This window comes from Hyperoodon ampullatus (genome assembly GCF_949752795.1).
Source record: "Hyperoodon ampullatus genome assembly, chromosome: 9".
Taxonomy (NCBI): domain Eukaryota; kingdom Metazoa; phylum Chordata; class Mammalia; order Artiodactyla; family Ziphiidae; genus Hyperoodon; species Hyperoodon ampullatus.
In genome coordinates, this window is record NC_136922.1 from 66,002,576 (window position 1) to 66,015,877 (window position 13,302).

Here is a 13,302-nt window from a genome sequence, read left to right on the forward strand (position 1 = left end):
CCTTGGGCAAGTTACTTAAACCTTCTGTGCACCAATTTCCTCAATTATAAAATGGAGACAATGACAGCACCTGCCCCATGAGACTATTATAGAAACAAATAGTTAAACGTGAAAAACCTTTAGGTTGGGGCCTGGTACATAGCAGGAGCTCCTAGTATCTTAGCCATTTATAGCTAATAAATGTTAGCTATCATTATTATTTTTATACATGCATATCAAAACTGTATGGAAGGGGACAGAAGAAGAGAGAGGTGGAATTATTTGGCCTACCTTTTCTTGGGTCATTTCCTACCAATAAGCAATCTCCAATGTATTTTTAAACTGAACAAACACTTTAAATTGCATGTCTTTGGTTTGTTTTTAAAGCACTTTGCTTATCCTATGTTTTATCCAGAGATAAACTTTTAATATATTTTAGAGAGCATTTAGTATGTCATTGGAGAGTTTCTGAGTCACACTAGGGTGTTATTGAATGGAACAGAGCCTTTAAAGTAAAAACCCAAGAAATGTTAAAAGCAAAACATGAGTTAAGTGACTCTGGATGAGTGGACTTGAAGATCACACTTGTAGCCATGTGGCCAGAGGGTAGGAAAACCTTCAAATAAGACAAATCAGAAACATTCTCTGTACCTTGTTCTAAGTCCTGTGTGAAGACCAGATGTATAAAGCTAGATGGAAGTCTAACTTAAGGAACTCACAGCCTAGTAACCCTGCTACCTAGCTTTACTCCAAAAGTATAAACCAAGTATATAATGAACCAAATGTATAAACCAGTTTTAGATATAAAACAAAATAAAATAAACAAATCAATAGAAGTTTTGTCTAAGTGGTCTCAGTAAAAATTCAGCCAAATTGATTCTTTGGTACAAAGAATATGATTCAAGGAGGATTATATGGGGTTTTAGAATTAATGCTTAAGTGTGTCTTGGTTCCAGTCCACTATTAGATATAAAGGGCAATGTGGGAGCCAAGTCCAGGCTAAGCCTTATTCCTATAGAGAAAGAGCAATAGTCCAACCCTAGTCCTTGAAGGTGAGAAGAAGACCTAGAAGGGAACTGGAAATAAGATTGTAAATGCATGAAAGTTGTAAAGCTCTTACAACTGAAACACTCACATTCTGTCTGAAGGGTGAAATATATTAACTGAGCACCTACTATGTACCAGTTTGCCAACTTCTTTATAAGAAATGTGTCATCACTTCCATTTCCAAAGACTTCTAACATTCCAGCAGTTAAGTTAGCAATCCTCAAAAGATTATAAAGATAAAAAGAAGCCAAAGCAGAGTTGTAACCCCTGCCTGTCCAGCAATGCACATCATCAAATTGCTTTTTCCTCTGGGTGTGAACAAATGAACACCAGCTTACCAAATACACAGTTGGCCTATCATAGCTAGCTGGTCAATGACCATGTGAGGTCATCAGCAGTGACTTGATATCAGCCATTTTTGAGCCCTGGCAGTGATACAAAAATGCCCTTGATATTTCAGAGCCATGAGTTTGACAGGGCAGATGAAACAGCCGATATCAATTAGAAAATAAATTAGCATTTTCTGGCCAACTTAAAAATAAATCTTATGCATAGCCATCCACAAGTTGGAGTGGGAATCATTTATTGACTCAAGTAATTGCCTCTCAATGTTTATAGCAAGTTAACTACCTAAGGCAAGTGAGACAAAACACCCTCAAGAGAATTGTATTTGTTTATCCTGTTAAGTAGGCCTTTAACTGTGGTATGTCCCTCTGCCTAACCTCCTTGACATTTAAAGGCTGGTGGTCGATTCTGTACTTATTATTCATGTTGACAATAAATAATACAAGGCAAAGAATTGATCTACTAAAGGTAAATTATGTGAGGGAAAACAGAATGGTGAGAACAAGCCTCTCCATATTGTCTCTATCCTCTGCTATATACCAGGCTAAGCCCACAGGTTGCTTATTTTCCAGAGGTTTTGGGATCAGAGCAGAGACCCTGCATCAGAGTCTCAGGTCCTAGGACCATCACTGCCCTGCAATGTTGGGGAGACCCTTAACCTCTCTGATCCAAGTATCCTCATTCAGATGTAACTAGTATTCATTTGCACACTTTGGAAGTGGCAGAAATGTTCACATACACAACTTTGTTTCCTTACTGTATGCATCCTGCCACAAATCCTGTCAAGCTGGTGATACTGTCCAGGCTCTTCAGATAAAGAGACTAAGATTTAGAGAGGGAGAATATTTTGCTTCAGGTTACAATAAAGAACTGAGATCAGCTGACCTCCAGGTCCATGTACTGCCTACTACAGTGTGCTGGTCATGGCCTTCTCCACCTTGGTAAAATTAGAATCTTCTTATTTCAAATTAGAAGTAATCAGCTGTTAAGAATGCTAAAACTTAACTTTCTGCCTAGTGAACTTTGCTCTACCAGCAATAATCAACTACTTAGACTTAACTCCTCCCCTTCCCTTTCGTATCCAACTTCTGCCAAGGCCTTTTGAATCTCTGTTCTAAACTTTCTTGACTCTCTCTTCTTCCGTTCTCCACCCCACTGGTTAGTTCTGAGACTGTCTCCTAGACCTGGGCAAAAGCCTTTCCTGGGCCCCTGCCTCTTCCTCCCCTCCCTCCAATCTATTCTCTTTGCACTGTTGGCTGCAAGGTTTTCTATATTATAATTCTCTCTGCTGTGAGAAACCCTTGACTCCCCTGTATTACTCTCCCAGGGTCAGCTCCTATACACTCCTCATCCCATTTCATCCCAACCCCTATGATAAGTCAGCTGTTTTCAGCAGTCTATGCACCCTGGGTTGCCTCACACCTCTGTGCAGTTATTTTTGTCTAGAACCCTAGTGTCACCTTAAGGAAAGAGTTTTCTTTATCCTTGAAAACTCACTGACCCCCATGAAGACTTTCCTCCCCCTCCTTCTCCATACTAACACCCATCTCCCCTTTTACTCAGATCTACTATTCACCCACGATTGTCAGTTATGGAGTTTACAGGGAAGAGTTCCCCACAACTGGCAATCAAGGTGAATAAAATGATTCTCTGAGACTTACACCTTAAAACCAACACATAAAGGATCAAGGCAGAGAAGTGCAAAGTCATCTTAAAGAGATAGAATAGTCTCCAAGCTTGAATATTGGGTTATAATAAATCTAAAACCCTTGGGGCCAGATTTGCTTTGGAATTCACATAGTTTGTTGTAATACAATGCATATATCATATGTTCTAAATATAATACCCTCAGTGTAACATGTTGTGGAAATCATCAGTATTTGTGCAGTGAAACTATGAACCTCACACTAAGAAGCATAAATAAAGATTATAAATAGCTTCAGGTTATTTCAAGTCAGATTTGCCCTCAATTTACCACTTTTGGCTTTCAGAGCTTTGAGGATTTCAGAATTGTGGATAATGGGTTGTGGACTTGAATCTCCCTAAATAAAGAAATTCTCAGTCAGAAAGGGAAGAAGTCATTCACAGAGAAGTGAATCAATAAGTCTAGCCCACATTCAAGAGAAGGAGATTATACAAGGTTGAGAGGACTAGGAAGTAGAACCACAGGGGGCCATATTGGAGACTGCCTACCCTACAAGGGATTGTGAAGTATTCCAGGGTTAGTTGAAGCTGAGCTGCTTTCATTCCTAGGGGAAAGCGTCAAGGAGAGAGAGTAGTTTACAGAACTTGGAAGGACAGAGTCATGTGGAGAGGGCAGTCTTGAAAGACAATGTGTCCTTGGGTCAAGTAAGAGATATCTTCAGATGAACCCATAGGGAGAAAGCAGGTGGAATAAATACCCTGACCTCTTTTTTCTCTCTCTCCCCATCTCTTGATAAACCTCTTGACTGGTTTATCTGGTTCTGATTGATAAACTGGCTCTGATTGATAAACCAATCAGAAGCCCTGAAACAAGAGAGCACATTGATGTACTCCATATAGGTCAGCCAACAAGGGCAAAGATTGGGTCTGGAGGGATAAATAGAAGATACTAGCACATTATACCAGTATCTGGAAAATTACCTGTCAGGGACATTTTGGTCCCAGGGAACTTGTGTTTAAAAGGTTAACTTGGTATAGCATAGGGAACGGTATTCAATATCTTATAATGACCTATAAAGGAAAAGAATCTGAAAAAGAATATATATATACAATATATTTATATGAAACTGACTGACTTTGCTGTACACCTGAAACTTACACAATATTGTAAATCAACTATAGTTCAATAAAAAAGTTTAACTTGGGGTTTCCCTGGCGCAGTGGTTGAGTCCGCCTGCCGATGCAGGGGATGCAGGTTTGTGCCCCGGTCCGGGAAGATCCCACATGCCGCGGAGCGGCTGGGCCCGTGAGCCATGGCCTCTGAGCCTGCGCGTCCGGAGCCTGTGCTCCGCAACGGGAGAGGCCACAAACAGTGAGAGGCCCGCGTACCGCAAAAAAAAAAAAGTCTATTCTGATTGGCCTGGTTATGAACACAGGTGCGTAGCGTGGAGTAGGGCCCATTTGCTGCTTCTGCCCAGCCTGGGGTGGAGATTGGTGAGGACAGGGATTGTCTGGTTCTTTTAAAGATTGACGTCTGGGAAGTGTGATTCCCAGTGTTCCTCCTCAATCCTCAAATTAGGTTGCTTGTGTGTCTGGGGAACATCTGTCCCCCGGGGGCGGATTTGTAGTGTCAGGAGTTACTACCACTTCTAAGCACGATCACAACAATTTGAGGACTTGAGAATGTATCACCAGCAGAATCAGTGTGTGAGCTTGCCGCATGTCCCTTCTTCACACACGGAGAGAGCATGAGACGGGGCCCCAGCACAGTGTGAACTGCCTTCTAAAGTCATTAAGCCTTATACACTGTTAGATAATTCTACTTATCCATGAATCATCTATGTCTGATTTATCTCATCAACATGTCTCTCAGTTAGTTACCATTACATGTTTTTGAGCTTTCGTAGCATTGTAAATGTACTCATTATTAGACGCTCTGGCATTTGGCACTGAATGTTCTTTTGCTTTGTGTTTTTTTTTTGTTTGTTTCTTTCTCCACCAACATCATCTCTCCCCTAGAGGTCACTCTCACTCGTGCAAACATCCTGATCTCAGAACCTATTTAGATTCTGTAGAACTCCCCAGGCAGTCTCAAAGAAGGAAGGAAGGGGAAACTGATGGCAGTTTGACGAGAAATAAGAGGGTCTTTAAAAGAGTTTTCCCAGGGCTCTCACCACAACCCCCTTACTGTCTGCTGGCAGCATATTCGTGGTAGGTCCCAATGAAACTTATCAATGTTGTTTTTAATTTTTTTTAAGACAAAGACAACTAAATGAATTTTTTTCTTGTTTTTGATGCAATACACGTTCATGATAGGACCTGTGGAATTTCCAGATAAGCAAACAGAAAATTTTAAAAATATCTTCGGGAGATATTAACACTGGTGAATGTTTTTCCATGTTTTTTTTTCTGTATACATAAACAAATATGAGAGCATGTGGATCACACTATACATTGTTTTGTAACCAAACTTTTCATCTGACAAACTATCTTGAATATTTTTAGTGTTCATATAAATAATCTTTTAGACAGTCATTTAAAATAGATAATATTTCATTTTATGGATTCACCATTATTTCACTATTTACTTACTGATGAAAATTTAGGTTGTTCTATTTTTCAGTCTTATAAATAATGCTATGTGGGAAATGCTTATAAATACATCTGAAAATACACCTATATTTTTTCTTAAAATCAACACCAAACCCTTACCCGTGCAATTATTGGCTCAAAGAATTTGCACATTTTAGGACTTTTGATACATAGTGCAAGCTCCCTCTTAAAAGTGGGTTCAAATCGTCTTGGGTAGTAGCAGTATATACAATGAACATTATCATTATTTCTAATTTTTGCCAGAGAACAAACTTACCAGCCCAGGATGTGGCTGACCTAGGGAGGCTGGGGACAAGCCTAATGGGCTCCTTTCTGGACCTGAAAAGAAAGGAGAACTCTATGTAGGGCAGTAAATTTCACAACAAAAACCTAAAGGCCAAAAATTTCATATGCTAAACTTCTGATCATTTTACTGTGAGAATGTCTTTCTCTTATAGAAATTTGTTGTCCGTGGAATTTAAAGATATTGAAAAGACTGTCCTCACTCTCAATATAAACTTTCTGTTAGTACTGGATCCTGTCGGCTGCACATAGGAGGTTGTCCTGCAGGTCTCAGAGGTTCTTGGACTTCTAGTTCTAAACACTAGGGACTTTTCCCAGGCAGGAAACTGTATCTTTCCTCCATGTAGCTACTCAATATACCCACTGGACCCGCTAAAACTGCTACCTCTTGTCTGGATTTTAAACAACCATACCTGATGTGTGACGTGATGGTAGGCTAGCAGAACTATTAGATGGCGCCAAAATCTTACCATTGAAAAGATACCCAGAAAGACCCACGTGGCATTTACAAGCACAAGGAACTAGGCAAAGGAAAGTTGAGTAAATCTCTTTTATTTATACTTTGAAACCTAAACACTGATGCTAAATTCTGGTAGGTGAGGCTGGACTCTGTGGCTTAGACTAGAGATTCAATGCAGTCTTCCATTTCCCCATTTGAAAACAGTATCTTACCTGATTCAACACAACCTGATGCTCCTTCACTCCCAACAAAGTTCTAGAGGAGATGGATGTAGAGAGAGATAGACAACAAGAGAAAGTACTGAACTTGCCTGCACTTCAGCATGGCAGAAGTACATGACAAGGTTGGAACGTCAGAGAAGAGAGCTCAGGAAGGAAACGGCCCTGGGAGTATTCTAAGGTAGTGGGTATCAGGTCAAGGCTCCTACTCAGGCCACCCAGGTGTAGGAGGGAAAACAAACAATTAGCTACTCATGACCTTCTGTTGCCCAATGAGTCAACCCACTAGAAATAGGGCCCAGCTTTTGAGATCAGTTTTCCTCCTACTTTTGGAGGAGCAGGGGTGAGGAAGACTTAATGAGGCAGCTTCCCTCCCATGCATGCCCAAACTGTTAGTCAGGAAAAGGCTATTTCTTTGAACTAAAGTTGCAACGGATAGCAATAAAAGGAACAGGACTTGATTTCCATCTATTACTCAGGGGACCTCAAGGGTAGAGTGAGTCACCAAAGACAGGATTCAAATGCTCTTGGACATTTGGGACAAAAGCTATTTTTAATCACCCCCTTTAAGTGGGAGGAAAGTGGCACACAGGATGAGAGGATATCTAGGGTCTTCACTTGCTCTGATTCTTTGATGTCTGAAAGGCTGGTAGAGATAGGGAAATTGCCTTTAGAGGCAGGCGCACTGATGGTGAGGCATATTAGCTGATAACCTGAGCACAGAGGAGGAAGAAAATCGACAAAAATAAGGAACTCAAACATGAGAACAGCTTACAGCTATGGAATATAGAGACATATATCTGAATAAGCACTGAGTCAAGACATCAGGAAAATGGAAAGCTATGCTCAGGAAACTTGGCTTAAGGGAGAAAATAATGCAGTTAGCTTGACTTCCACTTTGGGAAGAGTCCAGTCCCAAATGGTTAAAAGTCAAATGTTTTGGTGTTTAAAGTTAACTCTCAGTTAAGGGATGTAAAGGAATCGATCGTCTCAGAACCACAGCTAATATGGATAGTAGTTGCCAAAACAGTGTCAAAATAAGATTCACAGCATAAATATCCTTTATCAGCAACCAACAACTCACCAACAGTGGACCCAGAGTCGTTATTTTTGCCCAAGAATTCATGTTTCTTGTTAGCCTTTGCCAGCATTAGGGTGCTTCTGGGAACAAATGAGCCATGCAAATAGATTTTTGAAGACGAGGAGGAGGAAGAGGTAGGAAGATGAACTGCATATTTGCCTTAAGTGGCAAAATTCATTTGGATTTGAAATTCTCCTTTCTCGGCTTTCCAATGGGGTACTGGGAGACAGTGCCCATGCCCCTGGAAGCATCCTCTCCTCCAGGCCTGCCTGCCCCACCACACAGGACCTCTTACCCAGGGTACTTCCATTGTGTACCTACCCCAGGTTGGGACCAAAAGGCAGCACACTTGTTTAACTATTTCTTCTCCCAGAGCAAGGATTTTTTTTAAGGAATAGAGTTAGTAAATTAGACAGGTAAAAAAGACAAAGACCATATGATTTCTCTTATATGTGGAATCTATACAACAAAGCAAATGAACAAACATAAAATTCTGCATTCATCCTTTAAGAGTGTAGTCTCTGTTTCCTACAGTGCTCCAGCGATCCCATACCCAAGCTCCACTGGTCTTCAAAGCCATATGTTCTGGGGGTTCTTCTTCCTGGTGCAGGACCCCCAGGCTGGAGAGTTCAATGTGGGGCTTAGACCCCTCATTCCTTGGGAAGAATGTCTGCAATCGTGATTATTTTCCCATTTGTGGGTCGAATACCTGGGGGTGTGGAACTTGACGGCCACATCTCTACCCCTCCTACTTGTCTTGTTGTGGTTCCTTCTTCATATCTTTAGTTGTAGAAAATCCTTTCTACTAGTCTTGAGGATGTTCTCGTCGATAGCGGCTCTGTAAATAGTTGTACTTTTGGTGTGCCCATGGGAGGAGGTGAGCTCAGGGTCTTTCTACTCCACAATCTTGGCCACTCCCTCTAACTCACATTTTTTGGATTCATATAGAGATTGAAAAATTATTTCAAATGACCTTATTTCTATTTTTATTAATTACTTCTCAGATTTTTTGGTATTGGTTTTCTTAGTGATTTCCCCCCAACTTTTTATTATGAAAAATTTCAAACAGAGAAAAGCTCAAAGAAAAGACAACGATCAGTTATATACCCAATACCTAAATTCAGTAATTGCCAACATTTTTCCTTGTTTGCTCCACCTATTCCCATGGATTTTCCAAGGTCCTTCATTACAATTGCCCCTTTGCCTGAGCCCAGGGCCACCAGATCTCACACCTATTTGCGATGTGACTATCTCCTTCTTGGAGATTCCTTCTGTGCAATCTCTGGACACTCAGATGTGGACTCTGAAGCAGCCTGTGCTGTTTGCAGATTTCTCGACTTACATGTTAACTGGAATGTGTGGTTGCTCTCAGTCTCCTAATCATGCTGTAGAAGTGGACACTGCATGATTTTATTTGTTCTCAATATTGGTTTCTTTTTTTAAGAATGTGATAAAAATCTCAAAATTTAAGCAGCCACTATTATTCTATGGAAACCTGAAAACTTTTATATTTTTACTGATTTTTAAATGTCCTTTATACATGAGGACGATTAACCAGATGCCATAAATGGTACTGTACTTATTGTTTCCCTTTAATTTTTTGTTAAAAATTTAAGCCATCAGATTTTTAAAAATTTATGTCAAATTAATGAGTACGTTTTTGTGATATTTACCAGTTTTTACATGTGTGAAAATGCATTTCTTATCCAGAAAGTACATAAATATTTGGCTGTAATACCTGCTGATTTCTATCTATCTATCTCTTTACCTACCTATCTGTCATCCTATTTTTAATTATTAAAAGTGTCTGAAATATTGAAATATGTTTGATCCATAGAATGGATTGATAATCTTCAGGATCCTCCCCCCCATAGCTATTTTTTTTCATACATTTATAAAATATAATTGCTTCCTTGGTGATTTATGATGACCTTTCTTTACGGTATATGAAGTTCTTAGTGTATATTAGGGTCTAATTCAGAGATAAGTACTGTGTAGCAAAGTTATTTATTATTGCTATATTATTTATATAGTGTAAATTGGGGAAAAACGTAGGTTTAAGCTAAGCAATTATGTTATAGATACACAATGTAATAATATTCTATTACAAAGTTGATATATAGAAGAATATGAATTGATATATAAAGTTGTTTACATTGTTAAGGGACAAATGTAAGTTTTATACATATATATTTATACTATTTAAAATATTTATTTTTGAATATTTATACACACAGGCAAACATCTGGAAGAATATTTCCAAGTTGAAACTGATGATCTTTGGAGGTTGAAGTTCTTGTTAGATTATAATTTCTTTTTGTATGCTTATCTATATTTCTTGATTTTTCTATACAGTCTAATAGATATGCAATATTCAGAAAACAACGTTATGTATTTTTATTTCTGTTGCTTAAATATAACTAAATTAACATTTTGTTAAATTTCATTCCAGTGTACAGGACTAGATTTTGCTTTTGACATTTTTATAGTTACATTTAATTAACCTCTGAATCTGAGGGAAGGTTTTTATTTAAGGACTACTGTTTTGCTCAACAAAATGATGAGATATAATAATGAAAAATAATATTTGCAATAAAATTATCTATGTTGTAGCCCTATCTCTAGGCCGTGGTTGATGTATCCTCACCATTTTTTAGTGAAATAGGTTGTGGGTTTTGGGGTGATTTTCTCCTACAGACTTTTCTGATGAGTCAAGTGTGGGCCTCTTGGCTTTCTCACAGGACAGGCACCCAGTCTTCCCATTGCAACAGGTTCCTTCTCTTGGGTTTTCATATTTTTTAATTTATTTCTTTGTCTGTGGAGCATGTCTTGAAGAAATTTTTTTCAAGGTAAACCCTGACATATCTAAGACTATTTTTCTGTTGCCTTCACATATAAAAAGAAATTTGGCTATGTATAAAATTCTTCCGACACAACCTTTTTTCTTCAAAATTCTGCAGCTGTTGCAGTCTTGTCTTTTAGTGAAGTTGGTTCTGTTTTAGAAACCTATAATTTCTGCCTGGAAGCTCCTGAGAGTTTTTTAGAACAAAGCTATCTTATTCAAATATTCTGCTAGTATATATTTGGGGATGCATCTATTTTCCTCAATTTGGTCTGGTACATGTTTAATATTTTGTATATAACAGAATTGGATTTTTGGGGGGTTTATTTTTCTTGGTGTATTTTATCTAATTTTGTGTTATTGCTTCTGTTACAATGTCCTAGTTTCTTCCTAAATGACACCTATAATTTTATATTGAATCTATGATTTTTGTTGGTCTCTGTTACTTTCACTTGTTTTGTCCTCCATTTGGGATCTTACCATTTTCATTGCTTTGTCCTTTCTTTTTTGCATTCTGAGAAAACAGTTGAAGTTGTCTTCAGTATCAGTGATTACATTTTCTTCAGTATAAATTATATTATCAGCACCAATGATGCATTCACAGCTTACTGTTACATATTTACTTTTCTGGTATTAATTCCTTATAGGATCCAGCTCATTTTTTTGTTAAAGATTTTTTGGATGTGAACCATTTTTAAGTCTTTATTGAATTTGTTACAATATTGCTTCTGTTTCATGTTTTGGTTTTTTGGCCCCGAGGCATGTGGGATCCTAGCTGCCTGACAAGGGACCGAAACCGTACCCCCCTGCATTGGAAAGCAAAGTCGTAACCACTGGACCGCCAGGGAAGTCTCCAGTTCATGTTTTATACACTTGATTGCTTTTAAATCTTACTTTGTCTGTCCATAAGACTACCTGTTTTCCCACAGAAGTCAAGGTTTTTCAATGATGTAAGGAAGTAAAACTTCCCCATCACTTCCTTCGTTCTGGTTCCGATAAGAAATCATATTCAGGGCTTTTTCTCTTACGTCTTTAGCATGAATTCCACTTTTCCTTTTACTGGAATTTTATTTTTTTGTACTCTTCATTTTTTTTGCTGTTGTTAATTTACTCATTGTTGTATATGAGGCTTATCCCATCTTGGAGCTTACTGTAGCAAGGGTAATTGTTCTTAGCCCCAACATTTGTTTACTTAGGTGATGAGTGCATATTCCTCTTAGTTCTACAGTTGGATCAAAGACTGGCCCAGTTTTTGGCTATTAAGAATAAAGCTGTTGGGCTTCCCTGGTGGCGCAGTGGTTGAGAGTCCACCTGCCGATGCAGGGGACACGGGTTCGTGCCCTGGTCCAGGAAGATCCCACGTGCCACGGAGCGGCTGGGCCTGTGAGCCATGGCCGCTAGGCTGCATGTCCAGAGCCTGTGCTCCGCAATGGGAAAGGCCACAACAGTGAGAGGCCCGCGTACCACAAAAAAAAGAATAAAGCTGTTATACACATTTGAGAACAGGTTTTTTGTGAACACAGATTTCATTTCTCTTGGCTAAATGCCCAGAGGTATAATCACTGGGTTGCATGGTAGTTGTATTTTTAGTTTATTAAGAAATTGTCAGACTATTTTTCAGAGTGGCTGTATTATTTTGCAATCTTATCAGCAATGTATGAGTGATCTAATTTCTGTACATCCTTGCCAGAATTTGATGTTGCCATTATTTTTTATCTGATCCATTCTGATAGATGTTTAGTGATACTTCATTGTGATTTTAATTTGAATTTCCCTAATGGCTAACGAAGCTGAATGTCTTTTCATGTGCTTATTTGCCATCTGTACATCTTCTTCAGTGGAATGACCCTTCATGTCTTTTTCCCATTTTCTAATTGAACCATTTTTTGTGGGTATTATTTTTTTGAGAATTTTAGAAACTAGCCTTTTCTCATATGTATGGTTTGCAAATATTTTCTCTCTCTCTCTGACTTGTCTTTTTTACCATCTTAATAAGGTTTTTCACAGGGAAAAATTTGTTTAATGTTGAGAAAGTCTGATTTATCAGATTTTCCCCTTATGGATCATGCTTTTGATGTAATTCTAAGAACTCTTTGCCTAGCACTAGATAATGAAAATTTTATCCATTTTTTAAATAAAAGTTTTATGGTTTTACATTTTACATTTAAATCAGTGACTCATTTTGAGTTATTTTTTGTATTAGGTATGAAGTGTAAGTCGAAGTTCAATTTGTAACCTATGGATGTCCTATTGCTCCAGAACACTTGTTCAGAAATTTATCCTTTCTCCATTGAATTGCTTTTGCAACTTTGTCAAAACTGTTGGAAATATTTGTGTGGGTCTACTTCTCAGTCCTCTATTCTGTACTATTGATCTGTGTGTCCATCATTTTGTCAATACCATGTAGTCTTGATTATTCTAGTTATATAGCAATTCTTGAAATTTGTAAGTCTGATTCCTCCTACTTTATTTTTTTCTTTTTCAAAATTATTTTAGCTATTTCATCCCCTTTTCCTTTCTATAAAAAGTTTAGAATAATATTATCTATATCTACAATGTTGGGATTTGGATAGGAATTTTTCAACTTGCCCTACTACAATTCTTTTTCTGGTTCAAGATCCAATCCAGGGTTCCACATTGCATTTAGTATCATTTCTCCTTAGTCTCCTAGAGGCTGGGACAGTTCCTTTTTCTTCCTTTCCTTTTGTGGCTTTGACAATTTTAAGAATATTGGGCTTTTATTTTGAAGGATGTCTCTTTTTTACTCCTTAGCATAAATTTAAATTTAATA